The sequence below is a fragment of the Apium graveolens genome, chromosome 4 (assembly GCF_009905375.1).
Source record: "Apium graveolens cultivar Ventura chromosome 4, ASM990537v1, whole genome shotgun sequence".
Lineage (NCBI taxonomy): Eukaryota > Viridiplantae > Streptophyta > Magnoliopsida > Apiales > Apiaceae > Apium > Apium graveolens.
The window spans coordinates 61,568,647-61,574,103 of NC_133650.1; the positions used below are offsets into that span (position 1 = coordinate 61,568,647).

The window sequence follows — 5,457 nt, forward strand, 5'->3', positions numbered from 1 at the left end:
AAGAAGTTGCTACAAACATTATAAGAAACATTATTTTTAGGATTAACAAGATTAGGGAAGAGCTGAGGAGAAGTGTGCCAGTTAGATATGTAAGAATTAGAAGAAGCCCAAAAGAGATCTTTACAGACCCTTGCAAACCCAACTTCTGGTATTCCAAGATGTTCACTATCAATGTCCATGAGTTTCATCTCATCTTGTGACTTGTAGCACCATAATAAGATTAGCGAGAAGTACAACCCATTAATATATTTTTTATAATGTATCACCTACATAAATAATTTAAACAATTACTCATCTAAATAAAACTTTAACATACTCAATTCAAACAATTACTCAGTTATTAACAAATTAGGGTTTAAAAATTTACCCAATAAAAGCTTTGACCTCCACCGCAAAGAGAGCACAAAGAGAGCACAGAGAGAGCAGTCGAGGAAAGAAAGAGCGATACTTTTACTTCAGTTGAGCGAGAGGGATGGAGTTGTTCTTCAGTCGAGTAGATCTTCAGTCGGGCAGAGAGAGACGAGAGTTTTTGATTTATTTGATTTTATGTTTATGTTTTTAGAGATGAGAGTATGTATATGTGTTTTTAATTTTTAATTTTAAGTGAAAAGTTGAAAAGAGGGGGAGGGAGATAAGGATTGAAATTTTTTCAAGGCAAAAACGGGGGAATTTTAAAGAGGGAATCAATTATTTGGCTAAGGGGGAAATGGGGGAGGCGTGCTGGATTAAAATTTTAAAACAGACATATAACATCAGTTGGTATAAATAATCGATGTTTATATAACACAAAGACACCGCTTGATTAAAACCGATGTAAAAAATACTTTTTACATTGGTGCCAACAGCAACCGATGTCTAAGAGGCGATGTCTATTCTACTTTTTCTAGTAGTGGCTGCATCATAGAAGTGAACTTACGGTTGCAAAAATGCGATCCTTCATCACTTATAATTACCCGAGGTGTTCCAAACCTTGTGAAAATTTGCTTATGAAGAAAATTTAGCACTGCCTTTGCATCATTTGTCGGTAAAGCTTTAACTTCGACCCATTTTGAGACATAATCGACTGCCAGCAAGATGTACTGATTATTGCAAGACGAGATAAAAGGCCCCATGAAATCGATTCCCCATACATCAAAGACCTCGACTTCAAGCATCACATTTAATGGCATCTCATCCTTCCTTGACAAATTTCCCACTCTTTGGCAACGATCACACCTTAAAACAAACTGATGAGCATCCTTGAACAAGGTGGGCCAGAAAAAACCTGCTTGCAGAATACGAGCTGCCGTCTTCTCACCTCCATAGTGTCCACCATAAACCATGGAATGGCAGTCTCGTAATATCCCCTCCGTCTCACAAAACGGGATACATCTCCTGATGATCTGGTCAGCTCCCTGTCTAAACAAATATGGTTCATCCCACATATACCACTTCACCTCAGGCAGAAACTTCTTCTTTTGCGCGGATGTCAAATTAGGAGGCATTATATTGCTGACAAGATAGTTTACAATATCTGTAAACCATGGTTCTTCCTCCTGAATTGCAAACAACTGCTCATCCGGAAAAGATTCATTGATTAACGTCCTATCTTGTGAAGTAGAATCGGGATTCTCCAACCTAGAGAGATGGTCAGCTACTTGATTCTCAGTACCTTTTCTATCTTTGATCTCTAACTCAAATTCCTGAAGTAAAAGCACCCAACGAATGAGTCTCGGCTTCGAATCCTTCTTAGAAACCAGATAGCGAATAGCTGCATGATCAGTGAATACTGTTACTTTCATACCAAGCAGATAAGATCGAAATTTCTCAAAGCCAAAGACTATAGCCAAAAGCTCCTTCTCAGTAGTGGTGTAGTTCAATTGGGCCCCATTTAAAGTCTTACTCGCATAGTAGACCACATGGAAGAGATTTTTCTTGCGTTGTCCCAGAACTGCACCTACCGCATAGTCACTCGCATCACACATCATCTCAAACGGTTCTGTCCAATCTGGTGCTGTAATAACTGGTGCCGTGATCAAACTCTCCTTGAGAGTTTTGAATGCTGCCAAACATTCATCATCAAATTTAAAAGGCACATCTTTCTCAAGTAATTTGCACAACGGCTTAGATATCTTTGAAAAGTCCTTGATGAATCGCCGATAAAAACCCGGATGACCGAGAAAACTACGGATTCCTTTCACTGAATTAGGTGGGGGAAGATTTTCAATGACTCCCACCTTGGCCTTGTCCACCTCCAGACCTTTGCTAGAGACCTTATGCCCAAGGATAATGCCTTCACGCACCATAAAATGACATTTCTCCCAATTAAGCACCAAATTAGTTTCCACGCATCTTTTGAGTACGGTGCGCAGATTATTCAAGCATTCATCATATGAGTTTCCAAAGACGGAGAAGTCATCCATGAACACTTCGACGTTATTTCCAATCATGTCAGAGAATATAGCCATCATACATCTCTGAAAGGTGGCCAGGGCGCCACATAACCCAAACAAAACTCTTCGAAAAGCAAATGTGCCAAATGGACAAGTGAAGGTAGTCTTTTCCTGATCCTCTGGTGCAATACAAATCTGATTATACCCGGAATAACCATCCAGAAGACAAAAATACTCATGTCCCGCCAATCTGTCAAGCATTTGATCAATGAATGGGAGAGGGAAGTGATCCTTCCTTGTGGCTTTGTTCAATTTTCTATAATCCATGCATACTCTCCATCCTGTCACTGTTCGAGTAGGGATGAGCTCATTCTTTTCATTTGTGACCACAGTGATACCTCCTTTCTTAGGTACACATTGCATGGGACTCACCCACGAGCTGTCAGAAATAGGATAAATGATGCCTGCATCTAGCCATTTCAGAATTTCTTTCTTCACCACCTCCTTCATGATCGGGTTCAGTCTTCGCTGCTGTTCCACAGTTGGCTTACTACCTTCCTCTAATAGAATTTTATGCATACAATATGAAGGACTTATCCCCTTGATGTCTGCTATGGTCCATCCTATAGCCGATTTGAATTCTCTCAAAATCCTTAAGAGCTTGTCTTCCTCACTACCTGAAAGGTCAGCTGAAATAATAACAGGTAACGTAGATGAATCACCTAAAAAGGCATACCTCAAGTGTTCAGGTAATGGTTTAAGCTCCAAGGTAGGTGCTTCCTCTATTGATGGTTTGAGCTTCCCTTCAGCATTCTTAAGGTCAGAAGTACCAAGAGATTCAAATGGTATATTGAGCTTTCGCTTCCATGGAGAAGCGTTCAGATATTGTAATTGCTCGTTGCTATCTTCATCATCGCTGTCAAAATCCCCCACTAAGGCCTTTTCCAATGCATCAGACATTAGCATGTGATCGAGTTCCGAAGTAACTGCGGAATCAATCACATCCACTTTTAAACACTCCTCATCTTCTGTAGGGAATTTCATTGCCTTGAATACGTTGAAGGTCACATCCTGATCTTGGACCCGCATAGTAAGTTCCCCTTTTTGCACATCTATCAAGGTACGGCCAGTAGCCAAGAAAGGCCTCCCCAAGATTATGGGAATCTTTTTATCTTCCTCAAAATCCAGAATAACAAAATCAGCAGGAAAGAAGAGCTTATCCACCTTGACGAGCACATCCTCAACTATGCCCCTTGGGTACGTAATGGAACGGTCCGCCAATTGTAGCGACATGTATGTGGGTTTTGGGTCAGGCAGATCCATCTTTTTAAAGATCGACAACGGCATCAGATTAATGCTTGCTCCCAAATCACAAAGGCACTTGTCAAAAGTTAGATTGCCAATGGTGCAAGGAATGGTGAAGCTTCCTGGATCTTTCAGTTTTGGTGGTAACTTTTGTTGCAGAACCGCGCTGCATTCTTCCGTGAGAGCAACGGTTTCAAGGTCATCCAGTTTCACCTTCCTTGAAAGAATAATCTTCATAAACTTCGCATAACTAGGCATTTGTTCCAGAGCCTCAGCGAAAGGTATATTGATGTGAAGTTTCTTGAACACCTCCAGAAACTTCTCGAACTGTCTATCCAGCTTTTGTTGCTGCAATCTCTTAGGAAAAGGTGGTGGAGGATAGAGCTGTTTCTCCCCTGTATTAGCCTCAGGCAGAGTGTGTTCAATAGTAGTCTTCCTTGGTTCCGCCACTTTCTCCCTTTGCTTAGATTCTTCATCTCTAACTTCAGCTTCGACTTCTTTTGCCTTTTCAGCATCAGCTACTTTTCCAGACCTTAAGGTAATAGCCTTGACTTGCTCTTTGGCTTCCTTCCTGCCTGGTACTTCCGTGTCACTGGGAAGAGTGCCAGGTTGACGATTGAGCACTGCATTGTCTAATTGACCGATTTGATTTTCCAAGGTCTTGATAGAAACCGCCTGACTCTTGCACAACAGCTTAAGTTCCTCAAAATCAGCACTAGTAGGTGCAGCTGCACTTCCCTGTTGAGGATATGATTGCCTTGTAGCATACTGCTGTGGTTGCCGGAATCCAGGTGGGTTAAACTGTTTACTCACTCCTTGCTGATATGGTGGCTGAATAGCATTCTGATTATTTCCCCAGCTGAAATTTGGATGATTTCTGTTGTTAGGATGATAGGTCGCTGGCACAGGCTGCTGTTGTCGCTGATAATTATTCACATACTGAACAGATTTGTTGACAAGAGAACACTGATCCGTAGCATGAGAACCTGCACAAAGCTCACAAACCATAGCTATTTAATTAACTCCATACGTAGCCAAAGAATCAACCTTCATTGATAGCGCTTGGAGCTGGGCTGCAATAGCGGTGGCTGCATCAACTTCCAGAATACCTGCTACCTTGCCTGATGTCATCCTCTGACTTGGGTTTTGATGCTCATTTGCAGCCATCGTCTCGATAAGATTATACGCCTCAGTATAGCTTTTAGCCCATAAGGCGCCTCCAGCTGCTGCATCGAGCATGGGCCGAGATTGGGCCCCCAAACCATTATAAAAACCAGTGATTACCATCCAATCCGGCATTCCATGATGTGGACATTTTCTCAACATTTCCTTGTAGCATTCCCAAGCCTCGCACATAGATTCTGTAGGTTGCTGCGCAAACTAAGTAAGAGCACTCCTCATAGCAGCAGTCTTTGCCATTGGATAAAACTTCACCAGAAACTTTTGCGCAAGATCTTGCCACGTAGTGATGGACCCAGCTGGTTCAGAATGTAACCAGTCTTTAGCTTCATCCCTCAGTGAGAATGGGAAAAGCCTCAACTTGATAGCCTCATCAGTCACGCCATTATACTTAAAAGTGCTGCAGATCTTGACAAAATTCCTTATGTGCATGTTGGGGTCCTCAGTTGCCGCTCCTCCAAAAGAAACAGAATTCTGCACCATCTGAATAGTGCCCGGCTTGATTTCAAAGGTATTAGCTTGAATAGCCGGATGAAGGATGCATGACTGAATGTCATCAATTTTAGGCCGAGAAAAATCCATAAGAGCTGGATCAGCTTGA

At 41.8% G+C, this 5,457-nt stretch overlaps 1 non-coding gene across 1 annotated transcript; it reads left to right on the top strand.

The window, feature by feature from the left end:
- Positions 1 to 4,974: 4,974 nt before the first annotated feature.
- LOC141722468 (small nucleolar RNA R71) lies at positions 4,975 to 5,081 on the top strand. The gene has a single exon (XR_012575487.1). It is a non-coding gene; the product is annotated as a small nucleolar RNA R71 (small nucleolar RNA).
- The last annotated feature ends 376 nt before the right edge of the window (positions 5,082 to 5,457 follow it).